The following is a 19,389-nucleotide window of genomic DNA, read 5'->3' as shown; positions in this document are numbered from 1 at the left end:
GGCCGCGGTGGGGGCGCTGGAAGAACGGGGGCTTTGATTCCCATCTCCCGGCGCAGACCCAGACGCTAATTAAAATCGCCTGGGCCGCGGGGGCGGCGGGGCGGGCACAAAGCCGGCTTTGACCGGGAGGCGGCGGCGCTGGCGGGCGCGGGGCCGCGTCGCACAGGGGCTGCTTGTGGGCCGTGTTTGTTTTCGCTCGTAAAGCGCGGCCGAGAGCGGTGCCCGGGCGGCGAGGGGGTGCCCAGCCCGGGGAGGGCCCCTGAGGCCACGGCCCCCGCCCAGCCGCGCTCGCTCCCCGGGGCCACCCTGGGCAAGACCCTGCCCACTCGGGCCTCAGCTTCCCCTTCTCTCACAGGATAATAGCGGTGTCTCTAGGAATGAACGCTTATCGGGCGCTTGCTGTATTCCAGGGCCTGGGCTGGGACATTTCCCACTTGGTTGTATGTCATCCTCCCGGCTCTATTAATATCCCCATTTTACAGAAGAGGCCCGGGGAGGTTGAACACCTTGCCCAAGTTCTCACGGTTTTAAAGGAAAGAGCAAGGCCTAGAGTGCAGCAGAGGGAGAGCAGAGTTCGGGGCAGCTGGGCCACAGGAGGTGGGTGTCGCGGGGAGAATGTGCCTGCTCAGAGCCCACTCACTGCCTATCAAGCTGCCCGTTGAGAGTGAGCTCCCAGCGTGGGGGTATTGAAGCCGAGCCTTAGACTGAACAGTGGGGGCTCTCTGAGCTTCCTTCTAGCCTGGGTAGTTGGGGTCCCTCAGTGTGCAGGAGTGGCACTGCCTTTTCTGGGCTGCATGGACATTGAGGGTGGGGTCCGAGTATCACTAGTGCTGGCCGAGGAGCAGGTCTGTGTGGATGGGTGGGAACCAAAAAAAGATGGGAACTTCCTCCTTGGGAGCCCCCATGGTCGGAAGGATCTCCTGGCTTCTACAGTCATTGAATCACCAAATCTTAGTGGCCTTTGCACTTGCACCCGCCTTGTGGTTCTCTCTTCCACTCACTATTCACTGGATTACTCATCCTTCAGTTCTCAGTTCAGCAAGTTATACCCTCCCAGCACCCATCACTTCATACCCATCACGGTAGTAATGGTGCATTCAAGGCGTTGGCCCTTTCTGCCAGACCCAGAGCCCTGAGGATGGGACTGTATTAGCTTGCTCCCGTCTCTGCCACCAGGTCCCTCCCTTCATAAACGGGCCCAGGAAGATGCAGTGGGGGGAGTGTTTCCTCTGGTGCCTCCAGATCAGAGCTCAGTCAAGGCCTGGCTGGAGGTCTTGGGATGAGAGTGGGCATGGTCAGAGAAATCCAGAAGCCTGAGGGGGGCCCCGGCTCACTGCCTAAGTAAGTAACTGACAAGGCAGCTAACAGTGCCCATCCAGTAACATGGCACCGACAGTGTCCTGTGGCTAGGGGTCCTGCCTCCCTTCGAAGACTGGTCCTCTGGTAGTCTCAGCTCTGTGTCTCTCTTCCTCCCTTGACCTAGCCCCCAACCCCCATTTGCCCTGTCTCTGCAGATGGCTGGCTAGGAGGGCTTTGACCTGGATAGGAGGCCCCCACTGATCCCAGCCACCTGTGAGGAGGAGAACAAGGCAGGAGGGAGGGTTTCTCCAAGGCTCTCCCCCTCCCTAAGCCCTGGGAGCCAGAGCTTGGACAGAGACACTATTAACACAAAATTTGCAAACATGGCTTCTAAAAATAGCTCTGGCTGGCAAGGCCCACCTGGCACAGACTGCACCTTTGCGGCTGCTGGCCTGCTCCCCTTGGAGTGTGGGCCATCAGTCTGTCAGCAGACATGTCACTCTGCCCTCTTCCCCCAGGGGACAGGGCAGCCACAGCCTTGGGTGGGATCCAGGGGAGAGACCCTCACGAAGATGGGGCTTGTCCCAAACTGATGAGGGGAGAGGGAGGATGTGTGATGCCGGGAGGAGGACAGTCTTGGAGATAAGGTGGATCGAGGAGGTGGCACTGCCCACAGGGAGCTCTCAAAATGGGTGGAGGGCAGGACACAAATGTACGAAAGAGACAAAAGCAGCATTTAAATTCCTGCAAATGAAAATAGCCCAAAACGTAGAAGGAAAGCCTGTGGGGAGGAGGGCAGAGCCAGGAGAGTTGTTCCATGATCATTATGGACCCAGGTGGGGGTGGGCATATGGCCACCCCCCAGCAAATCCTCAGAGCCAGGAAGGAACCCAAAAGCTCACCTTGTCCAACCCTTTTATTGGACACATGAGAAAACTGAGGCCCAGATTATTGAGCCTTTCCCCAGGCCCCTTCTCACGGGTCTGCTGGCCTCATGCCATTTCTACCAGGCCCCTGGGCCTCCCTCTCCACTGGCTGATGGAATGACCATTACTAATGATTCTCTGAATGCTCCTTTTCCATTGTCAGTTTATTGAGAAAAGGTTTACTGAGCACCTATTATGTGCCACACACTGGGCCCACAAAGCTGAACTGGACAGGCAGGCCGCTGCTTTTCAGGCTAATGGCAACACCTGCTTGTGTGCACAGAGCTCTGCTGTGCATTCATGTAGATTCACAGAATCGAACAGTTTCCCAGCTTATAGCTGAGGAACCTGAGGATCAGGGAAGTTACTAACTTTGTCATCAGCAAAGTTGGGGCTGAAGTTTCCCCATGCTGCCTCAGGAGGCCTCAGGTTGCCTTCGGGTCAGTGGGGACAGTCCTGTAGGAGGCCAGTCGTGCTCCTGGAAGCCTCCTCTCCTGGATGCCACCACAGAGGAGAGCTGAGAGGGCACTGGAGGCCCCGGGACCGGAAACACACAATTCTGCTGCAGCACCTTGCTTTTGGTTGGGCTCAGTGACAGCCCTGGACACATTACATAGGTAGACCCCTGCCCTCGCAGAGCTCATGGGGAAGCCCTGCTGCTCCCTATTGGGTAGCTTCTAGTAGTCCTCCCTATCCTTCCAGGGGCCACAGACAAATGCCCACTCCTGGGGTGGGAAAATAAGGCAAGAGCTGCCGTCTTCCTCCTGGCCCTCACACAGGCTCCATCGGGGTCTGTGGAGGGGAGGGGCATAGCGGTCAGTAGATGTGAAGCCACTGACCTCCCTCAAGGGCACCTGTCTGTGCTGGGCCCTCACAACCACCCCTGGGAAATGCCCATCTGTGTTCTTTCTGTAGACACCCCAGGCTCACCCTCGGTGAGGACCTGTGATCCTTTCTCCTCCTTCTGGCATCATGGTGAATTCTCTGCAGTGGGTTCATTCAAGGTGGAGCCTGCACATCCACTCCAACCATGCCCCCATACCCACAGGGGCACATCCCTGCACCTACACCTCCCTGCTTGCTGCCCAGAACTTTCCATCACACCATGATGCAATGCTTGCCTGAGTCTTCACATCCATCATACACCTTGTGGGCTGACAGGGCCCTGACCGCAGCCCCAGCGAGTAGCTAGCTGTTCTGCTCTGCTCACAGACTCTGGAGATCCATCTGCCACAGAGAGCTCTCTCTGCCTCAGAAGACCCATTCCCTGCACAGCTCCATGTGATGAAAGTGGCCACTCTGAACATATGATTGTCATTTTGAGTTAGATGCCCCTTCCACCCTAGCCACACCTGAGCAAAGGCCACATCTCTAGGCCAGACTTAAGAGAGGCGTGTGCTCTGCGAGGCGGCCCGGCTCTGGAACACTGAGGGTAAGTAGAGGCAAAACTTAACCTGAGGGCATGAAGCATGTTGGTAGCCATGCCTTCCCTAATATTTTGTTCTCATGAAACAGCTCCCCACTCCCTTTCACAGAAGCAGTGCTGGGCAGGTCTTTGCCCCGGGCAGGCCACTGATCAGCTAGAGATGGGGAGGGTCCCAGCTCACAGGCTCCCAGAGCCCAAAGAGGCCCCTGGGAAGGATCTGCCAGTGAGGCGATGAGCTTGCTGTGCTTCCTCCAGGGATCTGGCCTGGGGCCAGCTCAGAGCACTGGGCCGATGGGAGTGGAGGGCTGCCTTGGTGTCTGAGCCTTCCCCAGTTCCAGGCCACACAGGTCCCCAGAACTACTCCCAAGGTACCCTGAGAGAGCCTGTGCCCCTTGCATCCAAAATGCTGGTCTAGCAAACAGATCCTTTCTCTTTGGATCTGTGGGATCCAAAGAGAAATCAGATCCCAGTGGGAGACCCAGTAAACATGAAGGAAAGAGAAGCAGACCCGGTGCGAGGCTGAGGAAGGAGCCAGGGCTGCTGCTGCTCTGGAGGGCACTGAGGAGCCACCAGGCCAGTAGGGCTGCAGTTTAGACACTGACATCAAAAGGCTGTGCCACCTGAGAAGTCCTGTGCTCCCTCACTGTCCCCGCAGTACCTCAGTGGCTCTCTGTTCCTTGCAGCCTGAACAACCCAAACTTGCCCCTGGACTCCTGCAAAAACCCTTGGTCCAGAAGGGAGAAGCCCCAGCTATGGCATTAACTGCAGGGTGATCTGAATAAGTCACTCAGTCTCTCCCAAGCTCAATTTTCCCATCTGGAAACTGGGGAGACCAATCTCAGTTTCTCCATATCCTCCCACAAGACATGATGTCGGCAGGAGGCAGGGGCTGTGAGAATAGAATGAGATCACAAATTGGAAAACACATGGAGACTCAGCATCCAGTTACAAGTGATTCGTCATTTATGACCTTATGTGCACAAAAACACCAAATGGCAAATCCTCGCCTCTGCCCTCCCTCAGGCCATTCGGTCAATCGATACAGGAGAGTCTTCCTTGGGCGCCTGACTCCATTTGGGGCGGGAGGGGAGTTTAAGAGAACAAGACCCCAGCACAACCTCCCAGGGCTCACAGTCTGTCTGAGATGATGAGATTCACACACACATAATCGCTGCCGTATTTTGGTGCACCGACTCAATGCCAGCCCCAAGCAAAGTACTGTATACATAATGCTAGCATCAGTAGACCAACCCCATCGCTTGGTGGTGCTATCCTCTGCCCTCAGTCTACGATGAGGAAACAGAGCTCAGGAAGGTGGCTGAGAGGCTTGTCCAATGTCATAGTTGGGCTGGAACCCAGGACGAGCTGAGTCTGAGGCCTGTGGTCTTTCCAGCACCCCCGGCTCCTTGTGAGGCTGTTGAAAGAGCGTTGGGTGGGGGGCGCTGCCTCACAGTCAGTCCCTCACTGGCCCTGTGCTGGGCATGGGCATCCAGGACAGAATCTTGAGCTTTAACCCCTGAGGAACCTGTGGTGCACACATCTCAGAGCTTCCAGTGTCTCAAGCCCCTATCCTGGCACAGCTGACCCCTTACCAGCAAGAACTGTATCTCCAATGTGTATGCAGCTATGTCTTCAAAAAGGCTATGAGCTCGGCCAGGTGCAGTGGCTCATGGCTGTAATACCAACATTCGGGGAGGCCGAGACAGGAGGATGGCTTAAGGACAAAAGTTCAAGACCAGTCTGGGCAACACAGTGAGACCCTGTCTCTAAAAAAAATTGTTTAAAAATTAGCCAGGCATGGTGGCACGTTCCTGTAGTCGCAGCTGCTTGGGAGGCCAAGGTGGGAGGATCACTTGAGCCCAGGAGGTAAAGGCTGCAGTGAGCCATGATCATGCCACAGCACTCAAGCCTGAGTGGCAGAGTGAGATCCTGTCTCAAAATAATAAATATATAAATAATAAAAAATAAGAAAAGACTGTGTGTTCCATATTTGACAGGATAGAGAGAATGAATCCCCTAACCTCTGACCCTTCATGGGGTTGAGGCGGGAGGCTTAGCCAGGTCTGAGGAACTGGGTGCAGTTCAAGGTGTTAGCCAACAGAACCCAGTGTGAGCCCAGGGCACCTATAGGCGTCACACAGCTGCCATCTACCGTGGTTAAACGTGTGTACCACTCTCTGCACTGGGTATTCCCCCTGCACTGTCTCATTTCATCTGCACATGAAATGTTATTGTGATCCAGTGTTACAGATGAAGCTCTGGTGGCTAAGGGAGGTTTAGTGACTTGCCTAGGGTCGCACGACTAGTTCCTGATGGAGGTGGGCCTCAATCTGCAGCCTTCTGAGTGAAGATTAAATTCTTCATCTGGCATTCAAGAACCTTTTGCAGGATGACCTCAAAAGCATCAACCAGACTAGTCTCCCTCTTCACTGTACAAGCAGCTGTTTACTCCTGTCTGGAAGGAGTGGGCTCTGGATGATCTCCAGGGCCTTGCCAGCCCTGACACTTTTTCCGCTGAATGAAGCAGCCGCAAGGTCTTCTCCCACCCCACCATGCCCTGGAGCTCCTGTGCTCCAGATGAAACAACAGCAGTGACCAACGCCATGTGCTCTTACACAACAGCCCAGTCCTCTCGAAGCAGGCTTCCAGGGGCCGGGGCAGGGAGGGGTGGGATCCAGCCCTGGTGGGTGCTCCCCCATGGGAGGTCTCAGGAGCACTGGAATAAGAGGCAGGAAACTTGGCTTCTGATTTTGCTCGTTGTCCACTCTGCTAGATGACAGATGACATGCGGCAGATTGGTTGTCCTCTCCCAGCCGACTTCTTCAGCTGGAAAATGGGGGTGGGGGAGGGCTAGGTAGCCTCTAAGTGTGATTCCAATCCTGTAATCCATGACTTTATGAATACAATGGAAATGAAGGAATGCCAGGCATTAGTGGGAAAGATAGGGGAGCTTTAGAATCCTCAGGAATCAGGGCCTATGGCAGAAAGTAGAGTTGCTCTCTCCACCTGGGCCACTGCTTGCCCATAGAAGAGGAGCTGGAGCAAAGAGGAGATGGGGACTGATGTGACAAGGCAGAGAAGCTGAGCTACAAGGAAGGGAGAGGCCGAGAAAGTGGGAGGGCACAGAGGTCAGACGGGTGGGAAGAGGAAGAGCAAGGAGCCATACCAAGCCAGGCCCGCAGTGCACACCTGGGGCAGGAACTCCCAAGGGTAGAGTGACATCACTGGGTCACCCAGCACCAAACGTGGGAAGGAGGAGCCAGTCCAAAGCTGCTTTTTTCACAAGACGATATTTTGGATCTACTGACTGTGGCAGGGTTGGGGACCTGCTGATGTCTCTCCTGAGCTCTTCGGGTATCAAACTGGAAAATCATAGCGACGTCAACTAGGCAAAAGCAATATGCATGGAGAAAAGCCTAGAAAGACCTCTTGACAGGGAAGAAGGGAATATACTAGGTAACAGGTATGCCAGACTTCAATAATATATGGAATATCTCATTTCTTAAGCTGGAGGGTAGGTACATGGGTGTTGATCATATTATTCTTATACTTTTTCATATGTTAAAATATTTTATTTTTAAAAATCTCTGTGATACTGGGTGAGTGGGAAGTAAAAAAAGAAAAAGAAGATAAAAAGAAAAAGAGAAAAAAAAATCCCTGAAAGGAAATTTGCCAAAATGTTATCAGTGGTTCTTTGGGAGTATGGAATTATAATGATTGTTATTATGTTCTCTTTCCTTCTGTTATTTTCCAAATGTTCTACATTGAGCAGATACGGAAAAAAATAAATCTTTAAAAATAATCTACTCCTGCTATGACCATAATTTCAGTCTTCAGTGGAAATTAAACACAAGCTGCTGAGTCACTGCGTGCTCATACCCATTCTCTCAGACTCACAGGCTCAATCAGTCCCTGACCCCGCCATCCTTCTCCATCTCCACCTGAAAGCTGGGCTTCTCCAAAGTCAAGCTTCTAATCCTCTTAGGCCCCAGGCCCAACAACCCTCTAAGTGCAGAGCAAAGGATTCACTTTATAATAAGAAAGATTTGAGTTTGAAACTTGGCCTCAGTGCCTACTGGTTGGGCACTTAACCACTATAAATTGGTTTCCCTATGTGAAGACCAAATGAAATAATACGTTGAAAGCATTCAGCATTAATTAACAATGCCTGGTCCACAGTAAGTGTTTAATAAACTGTCATCATTATCATCTTCATTATTATCATCACTGATGACTGTGCCTATCACTTCCTCTAGGAATTCTTGACTTGATGCAAGAATATTTCAATCTGAACTGGGCACCAACTTGTCTTCCTCCTGGCAAAAGATCTGGGTTCTAGTCTCAACTCTACTATATGACACTAGGCATGTTCTTTCCCCTTTCTGCCTCAGTTTCCTCATCTGCAAAATGGAAGCCTTGGCCTTCCTGCTCTAATAGTCTGTGACTAGAGTAATCATATAATTTATTCTTCAAGCCAGAATGTTTTTGAGAGCAAAAGGATGTACAATCACTCTCAGGATGACAGCTTGAAGCCAAGATAGTTCTAAGCACACTGGAAGTCTGGTCCCACCACCCTCAACAGATCTATTCCATTACCTCCTTGCCCACCAGTGTGGTAGACAGAATAATGACCCTCAAATGGCTGGGTGCTGTGGCTCACACCTGTAATCCCAGCACTTTGGGAGGCCGAGGCAGGCAGCTCACCTGAGATCAGGAGTTCGATACCAGCCTGGCCAACATGGCAAAACCCCCGTCTCTACTAAAAATACAAAAATTAGCCAGGTGTGGTGGTGGGCACCTGTAGTCCCTGCTACTTGGGAGTCTGAGGCATGAGAATTGCTTGAACCCGGGAGGCAGAGGTTGCAGTGAGCTGAGATCATGCTGCTGCACTCCACCCTGGGCAAAAGAGCGAGACTCCATCTCAAAAAAAGAAAAAAAAGAGATGGCAATTTCCTAGTCCCTAGAACCTGAGGATATTAGGTCATGTGATAAAGGGAATTATGGCTGTAGATCAGCTGAACCTTGAGATGAGGAGATTATCCTGGATTATCTGGGTGAGTCGAATATAATCATAAAGATCCTTATAAAATAAGACAGGAGACAGAAAAGGAAGTGCCAGATGGATGCAGTGTGAGAACTACCCTACCCGCCACTGGCTTTGATGAGGGAAGGGGGCCATGAGCCAAGGAATGCGGGCAGCTTCTAGAAGCTAGAAAAAGCAAGGATATGGAGCCTCCTCCCCTCCAGCTGCCAGAAAGGAAGGCAGACCTGCTGATGCCTCGGTTTTAGCCTAGTGAGGCCCACTTTGAACTTCTGCCCTCAGAGCTGTATGATAATAGATATGTGTTGTTTTAAGCTGGTAAGTGGTGATTTGTTACAACAGCAACTGAAAATGAATATGCCCAGTTTGGCTCAGGCTCAGTGATCCCTTTGTTTCTCTTCTTCCCCACCCCCTTCTTTTCACAGGTGTTGAATGGGTCCCTTTGGCTGGCTGCTCATGAAAGCTGTCCTTCATGCATAAGAGAACTAGTCTAAGCTCCCAAAGAGCTGGATGCTAATCCCTGTTCTGATACTAACTTGCCCTGGGACATTCAACAGGTCAAAAAACTACTCTTGGGCTTTAATTTTCTCTCTGTAAATGGAGGGAAACACTCCCTGCCTTATCGATCTTTGTGTGTGTTGGGTGCGTGGTGGTGGTGGGGGGGAGTGGGCTGACATTCAATCAACACTTACTGACTTATTCTATGTTCAGTTCTGAACTGGGGGCTGGGACACCAAGATAAACCAGATCTAGTCCCAACCCCATCCCACGGAAGAAAAAGCTCCCGTTCTGAATGGGGAAACAGATATGTGAGAAGATAATTCACAAACAATGCAAGGTCATAAAGACAGATGATTACAAGTACAGAGAGAAATATATAGGCCTACCTGCTGGGGGCACGGTCAGGGAAGATTTCCTGGGAAAGGTGACAGCACAGCTAGGCCCTAAAGGATAAGCCTGAGTTAGCAAAGCAGATAAGGAAGGTCGGGGAGGAGGAGAGAAGAGTAGTCCAAGTAGAGGTAACAGCGGAAGCAAAACCCGAGAGATGTGAATCAGCACAGCGTGGGGACAGAGGTGCAGGCAGCTTGGTGGTGTTGGCTTGGAAACCATGCATATAAAGGGGGTTAAGTGGGATGATGGCCAAAGGCATGATGTGAGCAAAAGGTTGCATTATCAATCTGTGTCTCCCAGACCAGGGCTGGGGCAGGAGATGGTATGTAACAAAAATTCCTCTTGACCTGACTTGAAGTGATCTCTTCTAACTGTGTCATCCTCACATTCCCCCCAAACATGTGCCAAAGGCTGGCAGCGTCCCCAGCCTACCGGGGGGAGATGAGGCCGTGCAAAATTACAGCCACGACGACGAGGCCGGCATGACCTCAGGAGCTGGGTTTCATCATTTGAAATCATGCTTCTGGCCTTAGTCAGAGCCAGAGAGGTGGAGGGGAGAGGCTGGGAAAGCAAAGCGGGTGGCAGCAGATTTGGGCGAGGTGCCAGGGCTGGAGAAGGAAGCAGCTGGGACCAGAGCAGGGGGTGAGAATCCAGCTCAGATGCTGTCCTTCAGGCTGTGTGACCTCTGGCCGGCTCCTTGCCCATCCCGGATCTCTTTGGGCAACACAGGTTGTTGGTTCCCAAGGCCTGTTCCCACTGGAGCCTCCTCATGGAAGGCAAGAACCTCAGGGCCCTTTCTTATCATTTCTGTGGATGTGGCCCTTTGTGGATAAGGAGGATCCCTAGCAGGCCAGTCAGGGGTTGAGGCAGGGCCCCAGCAGGAGGCTGCTCTGAAACACCCACACTTCCAGGAGAGTGGTGCCTCTGTGAATTGAACTGGCTTCTGTCAGGGACAAACATATAGAGAGATCTCTAAGCTCTGGGTTATGCAGCCGACACTGCCCAGAGGTGCTTTCTATTTGCGTTCTGTATCCTCTCAGGTTTTTTAAGCAGTGGTTCCTAGGTGAGGCTGGGCGTATTCATTTGCTAAGGCTGCCATGATAAAGACTGGTGACTTAAACAAGAGGCATGTGTCTTCTCACGGTTCTGGAGGCTGGAAGTCTGAGATCAAGGTGTTGGTAGCGCTGGTTTCTTCTGAGGCCTCCCTCCTTGGCTTGTAGTTGGCCATCTTCTCCTGTGTCCTTACATGTCTTCACTCTGTGCCCATGCGTGTCCTAATCTCTTCTTATAAGGACACCAGTCATAGTGGATTAGGACCCACCCCAATACCTCATTTTAATGTATTACCTCTTTAAGGACCTGTCTCCAAATATAGTCACATCCTCAGGAACTGGGAGTTAGGAATGAAATGTGTAAATTTGGGGGAACACAATTCAGTCCATAATCCTGGGCTTTGGGGTCACCACTGGAGTTTCTCTAAACACAGACATCAGGGCGCTCCCCAGAGATTCCAAGTGTAAACTCCATGAAGGCAGGAGCTTTGCCCATTACTGTGGCCCCACTACCTAGGACAGTGTCCACATGTGCTACGTGCTTGACAAACGTTTCTGGGATGAATGCATAATTTAGTAAACTTGGGATGGGGCCCAAGTGTTTGTCATTTAGAAAATTCCATGGTTGAGTCTGATTCATCCTTGGGTGAAAAACCCTGAGATAGGATTGGGTTTCATCCTTCCTGTTGCTGGATGGGAAGCCTCACCCCCAGGAAGGAAAAGAAGTACCAGGCCTGGCACTCCACAAAGAACACGCGCACATGGGGCCTGCCCTGTCACCTCTCCAGAAGCCCAGGACACGAGAGAAAAGGGACGCTCCTCTGTCCCCTGTCCTCTGGTGTTTAAAAGCTAGGAGGGTGTTTCTAAAAGGCGCATGTGATCATATCTCCCCTGCTCAGAACTCTTCAATGGCTTCCCCATCACGGACGGGATCAAGTCCAAACATTAACCTGCCATCAGCACCCTTCACGTATGGCCTCTGCCGACTCCACTCCCTCACCTTTGACACTCCAAGTTCAGCACTGTTCCCTGAGCCCGTCATCCCTGTTACCTCTCATCTTAGCATGAGCTTCCTGGGATGCCTTTCCCACCTTGTTTGTCTAGGAAATGTCTTCTCATCTTTTAAAATGCCATTGGATGGCCAGGCTTGGTGGCTCATGCTTGTAATCCCAGAACTTTGGGAGGCCAAGGTGGGCAGATTGCCTGAGGTCAGGAATTTGAGACCAGCCTGACCAACATGGTGAAACTCCATCTCTACTAAAAATACAACATTAGCCGGGTGTGGTGATGGGCACCAGTAATCCCAGCTACTCAGGAGGCTGAGGCAGGAGAATTGTTTGAGCCTGGGAGGTGGAGGTTGGGGTGAGCCAAGATCGTGCCACTGCACTCCAGCATAAGCGACAAGAGCGAAACTCCTTCTCAAAACAAACAAACAAACAAACAAACCAATAGCCATTTGAGCTTGCTGAGGCCTTCCCTTAACCCACCCCAGCTGTGGGGAGAGGGGGCATCTTCTGGGCCCCTGGAGTCCCCTTGTTTTTCCCTCTGTCATGTGCCCATTATGCTGGTGGCAGATGCCCATTCTGACAGCTCCTCCTCCCATCTAGGAGCTCCCGAGGGCAAGGCTGTGTTGGTAAGGGGTGTCTGTGCTGCAGCACCTGGACAGGGCATGGCATAGAGTCTAAATCCTCAGCAAGATGGTGTTGAATGGAGGATGAGCATTGAAGGGACAAATGCTCCAGGAGGAAGCGTTAGGAGGGACAGGAAAAGCTCTAATACAGGGCCTGGGTAGAAAAGTAGAAAAGTCGTTTTTCAAAAAGTAGCATTCTCTTTGTCCCTCTCAGACCCACAGTGGCAGAGCTGGGCCTGGAGTCGTGGCTCCCAGCCCAGCCTCAGCTACTGGGCTCTGCCCTCTGCTTGCTGCCTGGGAGCTTCTCTGTGGCAGCTCAGGGCAGGGGATGCTCTTGGAGCTGGCCAGTGGGCACCAAGCAGAGTTGGGGAGCAGAATCATAGCTTCAGGCGGGGACCTCAGAGCAGTAGGGCCAGCCAGGAAGGGAAGGGGAGAGGGCAGCAGCCCCAAGGGGAAGAGACTGGAAAATATCAGCCAGGAGGAAAGAGGGCAGGGATGGGAGGGTAGGACAGCTGGGAGGCCAGAGACTTGATTTCTGTTCCCAGCTCCACTGTGCTGCCTTTGAGAAGCTCCCCAACTCTAACCTTTAGCCAAGTTTCTGCCCCATCTGGGCCTCAGGTTCCTCAACTGAAAATGAAGCAGCTGGACTAGAAGGTCCCTAAGGTCCTCTGTAGCCCTGGCCAGGAAGATTCAGGGAAAATGTAGCCACTTTAAAGGTGCAATTGAGAGGACTGCCCTGGGGCTGGCACACAGATTTCTGGGGCTCATATCCAGCCAGGTATTTGGGGGATGTGTCTCTGGGCCTGGAAAGAACTGGAAGCAGTTTCCCCAAGCCTCCTGCACTGGACTTTGTCCTGTGATTCTGGCAGGCCCAATGTGGCCCTCAGCATTTATGAGGCTGGCCAACTGGGGAGCCATAGAAACCTGGCCTGGCCAATTTTGCCATAAAGCCATGGTCTCTTCTCTGCCTGACCCTGAGGTGGTGCTCCTGAACATGGCTTGGGGGCTGGGCAGCACCCTTCATGGGCCACCTGGGGCTCTGAGGAGAACATCTGGTTGGGCAGGGCCTGATGGAAGTTCCAAACCGCAGGGGCGAAGGGCCCAGGTCTCTGGCCATGTGGACAGCCTCAGTTGGCCCTGTACTCCCTGGGTCCCATCCCGCCAGGACAGGGCCTGCTGTCCTGGGCCTGTGCCTGCAGCCATTCCCTGGGTGGTGATTTCAGATTCAATTGGTGAAGACAGGCCTCCTGGGATGAGCCAGTTGGCCCCTCTCTGTTATTTGCTTCTCAGAGTTGGAAAAACTAGGCCCTGCACCTGGCAGTACTTGTGGCTGCTGGTTTTTCTTTTTTTTTAAAGAAACAGAAAGTAACCCCTGTACTTACTGCAACCAAATCCATTTTATTGGACTCCTGCATCTCCCACTGCAATAATAATAATTCCTTACATTTGATGAGTCTTTTGAGTGGTTTACAAAGCACTTTCTTATGCATTCTCCCTTTTGGTCCGTGGAATAATTTTGGGAGGGAGAGAGGGCTGGCATCCCTGATTACAGGTGAGGAAACTGAGGCACTGACAGTAAGGTCAGCTGCCCAAGGTCATGCAGCAAGATGGAGCTAAAGCAGAGACCCTGGGTCCTCTGACTCAAGTCTTGCCCCTGCACCACACACCCCTCTTACCATTTGAATGCCCAGGGTCTCAGAAACCCTCTTCTTAGAAAGGGCAGAAGGCTTAGCTCTTTTTATTTCTAAACTTTTTCTCTTGATGAACTTAACCATCACGTCACTTGAAACTATCACCTCTAAGCCAGTGACTCCCAAATCTATGTTTCCCTCTGAGGCCTGAGATCTTCAGGCCCTATCCTACCTAACTGCTGGCTAGCCATTTCCATGTAGGGCTTCAAAATGTCTGGTGAGTGCTGCACGCCCAGCACCAGTAACAAAAACAACACAGGACAGAAAGAAAGACTCTATGTATCTTCTATGTTCTCCCATGATAACCCCTGACCCCGTTCTCCCTCCTGGCTCCTCCTGGCCCCTTTAATGTTCCCAGCCATCCCTTACTCACCCAGCTTAGAAAGCTCAGTAGTATCTTAGTCTTATTTTTCCTTCACCTTCTAAATCCAGTTGGCCCTGTCCTGGGTATTTTACTTAACACATTTATTCATCCAGCAAATACTGATTGTGTGCTACACTTTTCCAGACTATTCTGGGTCCCCTTGCTATGTGATATGTAGTCTTTTGTGTCTGGCTTCTTTCACTTAGCATGATGTTTCAAGGTTCATCCATGTAATGTATGTATCAATACTTCAGTCCTTTTAGGGCTGGACAGTATCCCATTCTAATGATATATCATATTTATCCATTCATCACCTTATGGACATATGGCTTGTTTCTATTTTTTGACTATTATGAATGATGCTGCTATGAACATTTATGTACAAAATTTTTGCACGAATGTATGTTTTATTGTTTTGGGGTACATATATAGCAATGAAATTTCTGGGTGATAGGGTAACTCTATTAAACATTTTGAGGACCTGCCAAAGTGTCCCAAAGTGTCTGCACCATTTTATATTTCCACAAGCAGGGGATGAAGGTTCCAATTTATCCACATCCGCGTCAACACTTATTATTGTCTCTTTCTGTTTACAGCCATTCTATTGTGATTCTAGTTGTGATTTTATTTCCCTAATGACTAACAATGCTGATGTTTGATGTTTGTTGGTCATTTGTATATATTCTCTGAAGACATGTCTTTTCAGACCCTTTGACAATTTTTCAGTTGGCTTGTCTTTTTGCTGTGAGTTTTAAATGTTCTTTATAGATTCTGGATATAATTCTCTTGTCAGACAAATGATTTGCAAATATTTTTGCCCTTTCTGTGGGTTGTCTTTTCATTTTTTGAGAGTGTCCTTTGAAGTCCAATTTATCTTTTGTTGCTTATGCTTTGCTGTTGTGTCTAAGAAAGGTTTTCCTAACCTAAGGTCACAAAGATTTACCCCTGCTTTCTTCTAAGAGTTTTATAGCTTTAGCTTTTACATGCAGGACTATGGTCCATTTTTAGCTAAAATTTTAAATTTTATTAAAAAATTTTAAATTTTAGTAAAATATCTATAACATAAAATTTACCATCTTAATTGTTTTTAAATATACAGTTCAGCAGTGTTAAGAACATTTGCATTGTTGCGCAACCAATCTCTAAAACTTTTAATCTTGCAAAACTGAAACTCTATGTATATTGAACGACTCTTCATTCTTCCCTCACTTACCCAATTAATTTCTATGCATGGTTTAAGAAAGGAGCCTAACTGGCTGTGGTGGCTCACGCCTGTAATGCTAGCACTTTGAGAGGCCAAGGCAGACGGATCGCAAGGTTAGGAGTTCAAGATCAGCCTGGCAAACATGGTGAAACCCTGTCTCTACTAAAAATACAAAAAATTAGCCGGGCGTGGTGGCGCGTGCCTGTAATCCCAGCTACTGGGGAGGCTGAGGCAGGAAAATCACTTGAATCCAGGAGGCAGAAGTTGCAGTGAACAGAGATCACACCATTGCACTCCAGCCTGGGCTAAAGAGCAAGAGTCCATCTCAAAAAAAAAAAAAAAAAAAGAAAGGGGCCTAACTTTATTCCTTTGCATACGGAGATCCAGTTGTCCCAGTATCATTTGTTGTAAAGACTGTTCTTTTCCCCATTGATGCCCAGGGTCCCCCGATTTTATTTTTTTTTTAGCACTTTTAAACATTAATTGACCATAAATGTAAGTTTTAATTCTGGACTATCAACTGTTTCACTGATCTAGGTATCTACTGTTATGCTATATCAGCCTGTCTTGATTACTGTGGTTTTGCAGTAAGTTTTGAAATCAAGAAGTATTTCTCCACTTTGTTCTTCTTTTTCAAGATCGTCTTGACTATTCTTGGTCCCTTGCATTTGCATATGAATTTTAGGATCAGCCTGTCAATTTCCAAAAAAAAAAAAAAAAAAATTCCAGCTGGGATTTTGATAGAGATTGCATTAAATCTGTAGATCAATTTAGGGAGTATTGCCATCTTAAGAATACTACTAAGTCTTTTGATTCATGAGCGTATGATGTGTTTCCACTTATTTACATCTTAGTTTCCTTTTTTTTTTTTTGAGACGGAGTTTCACTCTTGTCGCTCAGGCTGGAGTGCAATCTCAGCTCAGTCTTAATTTCTTTTCTTTTCTTTTCTTTTCTTTTCTTTTGGAGACAGAGTTTCACTCTTGTTGCTCAGGCTGGAGTGCAATCTCAGCTCAGTCTTAATTTCTTTTCTTTTTGAGACAGAGTTTCACTCTTGTTGCTCAGGCTGGAGTGCAATCTCAGCTCACTGCAACCTCTGCCCTCCTGGGTTGAAGTGATTCTCCTGCCTCAGCCTTCCTAATAGCTGGGATTAGGTGCCTGCCACCACGCCCAGCTAATTTTTATATTCTTTGTAGAGATGAGGTTTCACCATGTTGGCCAGGCTGGTCTCAAACTCCTGACCTCAGGTGATCCACCTGTCTTGGCCTCCCAGTGTTGGGATTACAGGCGTGAGCCACTGCATCTGGCCTTCAAATGGCTTTTTAAAAGATAAGAAGACATTTCCTAGACAAACAAGGTAGGAAAGGCATCCCAGGAAGCTGGGATTACAGGCATGAGCCACTGCGCCCTTTAAACACTGCTTTGTGGATTTCAGAATATAAGCTTTGCGCTTCATTATATGTATTCCTGAGTACTTTTAAACTTTTTGATACCATTGTAAATGCAATTGTTTTCTAATTTCATTTTCAGATGTTCATTTCTAGTTTGTAAAAATATAATTGATGTTTGTACACTGGGCTTGTATCCTAAAGCCTTGCTGAACTTACATATTGGGTTTAATAGGTTTTTTAGTGGATCCTTTAGGATTTTCTACATAGAAGATCATCTCATCTGAATATAGAAATAGTTATACTTCTTCCTTTCGAAAATGAATCCCTTTTGCTCCTTTTCCTGCTTAATTGCCCTAGTTAGAGCCTCCAGTACAATGTCGAATATAAGTGGTGACAGCAGACTTTCTTGTCTTGTTTTTGATCCTATGAAAAAGTTTTCAGTCTTTCACCATTAAGTACAATGTTAGCTGTGGGTTTTTGTAGATTCCCTTTATCAGGTGAGGAAGTTTCCTTCTATTTCTAGTGTTTCAAAAAATTATGAAAGGGGCCAAGCATGGTGGCTCACACCTGTAATCCCACTACTTTGGGAGGCCAAGGTGGGCAGATCACCTGAGATCAAGAGTTTGAGACCAGCCTGACCAACCTGGCAAAACCCCATCTCTACTAAAAATACAAAAATTAGCTGGGTGTGGTGGTGCACGCCTGTAATTGCAACTACTCAGGAGGCTGAGGCAGGAGACTTGCTTGAACCCAGGAGGAGGAGTTTGCATTGAGTCAAGATCTTGCCACTGCACTCCAGCCTGGGTGATAGAGCAAGACTCTTTCTCAAAAATAAAATAAAATAAAATAAAATTATAAAAGGGTGCTAGATTTTGTCAAATGCTCTTTCTGACTCTATTAATCTCATTTTTTTTTTTTGAGAGTCTCGCTCTATTGCACAGGTTGGGGTGCAGTGGCATGATCTTGGCTTACTGCAACCTCTGCTTCCTGGGTTCAAGTGGTTTTCATGCCTCATCCTCCCAGGCAGCTGAGACTACAGGCGTGCAGCCCCATGCCCAGCTAATTTTTTGTTGTTGTTTCTTTGAGATGGAGTCTCACTCTGTTGCCCAGGCTGGAGTGCAGTGGTGTAATCTCAGCTCACTGCAACCTCTACCTCCTGGGATGAAGCGATTCCCCTGCCTCAGCCTCCCAAGTAGCTGGGATTACAGGCATGTACCACCATGCCTGGCTAATTTTTGTATATTTAGTAGAGATGGGGTTTCACCATGTTGGCCAGGCTGGTCTTGAACTCCTGACTTCAGGTGATCCACCTATCCCAGCCTCCCAAAGTGCTGGGATTACAGGTATGAGCCACTGTACTCGGCCAAATTTTTGTATTTTTAATAGAGACAGGGTTTTATCATGTTGGCCAGGCTAGTCTCAAACTCCCAGCCTCAAGTGATCTGTCTGGGCCTCTCAAAGTGTTGGGATTACAGGTGTGAACCACCACACCCAGCTCTTTCTGACTCTATTGAGATGGTTATGTGTTTTTTTGTCCTTTATTCTATTGATAAGGTCTATCACATTAATTGATTTTTCAGATATTAAACCAACCTTAAATTCCTAGGATAAATTCCTCTTATAGTACAAAATCCTTTTTATATGTCACTGGATTCAGCTTGGTGATTTTTTTTTTTTTTTTTTAGAATTTCTGCATCCATATTCATTAGTAATATTAGTCTGTAGTTTTCTTTTTTTTTTTTTTTTTTTTTGAGACAGAGTTTCACTCTTGTTACCCAGGCTGGAGTGCAATGGCGCGATCTCGGCTCACCGCAACCTCCGCCTCCTGGGTTCAGGCAATTCTCCTGCCTCAGCCTCCTGAGTAGCTGGGATTACAGGCACGCGCCACCATGCCCAGCTAATTTTTTGTATTTTTAGTAGAGACGGGGTTTCACCATGTTGACCAGGATGGTCTCAATCTCTTGACCTCGTGATCCACCCATCTCGGCCTCCCAAAGTGCTGGGATTACAGGCGTGAGCCACCGCGCCCGGCTAGTCTGTAGTTTTCTTATGATGTCTTTGTCTGGTTTTGATGTCAGAGTAATATTGACCTCATAGAATAAGTTGGGAAATGTTCTCTTCCAATTTTTGGAAGAGTTTGTGAGGAACTGGTATTAAATCTTTAAGTGTTTGGTAGAATTTATATTTTTTATTGCTGAGCTGTACTCGATTATATGAATATATCACAATTTATTTATCCATTCACCTGTTGATAGATATTTGGGTTCTTTCCAGTTTTAGAATAAACCTGCTATAAACATTAGCGTACATCTTTGTATGGATGTATGTTTTCATTTTCTTGGGTAAATATTTACAGTGGAATTGCTGGATCATTTGGTAGATGCATGGTAACTTTATGAGAAAGTTCCAGACCAATTTTCAAAGTGGTTGCATCGCTCCCACCAGCAATGTATGAGACTTTTGCTTACTCTCTACAG

Source organism: Aotus nancymaae, unplaced genomic scaffold (assembly GCF_030222135.1).
Source record: "Aotus nancymaae isolate 86718 unplaced genomic scaffold, 86718_ANA_hifiasm-v0.15.2.pri h1tg000059l, whole genome shotgun sequence".
In the NCBI taxonomy this organism is placed as follows: Eukaryota; Metazoa; Chordata; class Mammalia; order Primates; family Aotidae; genus Aotus; species Aotus nancymaae.
This window is presented reverse-complemented; position numbering follows the sequence as displayed.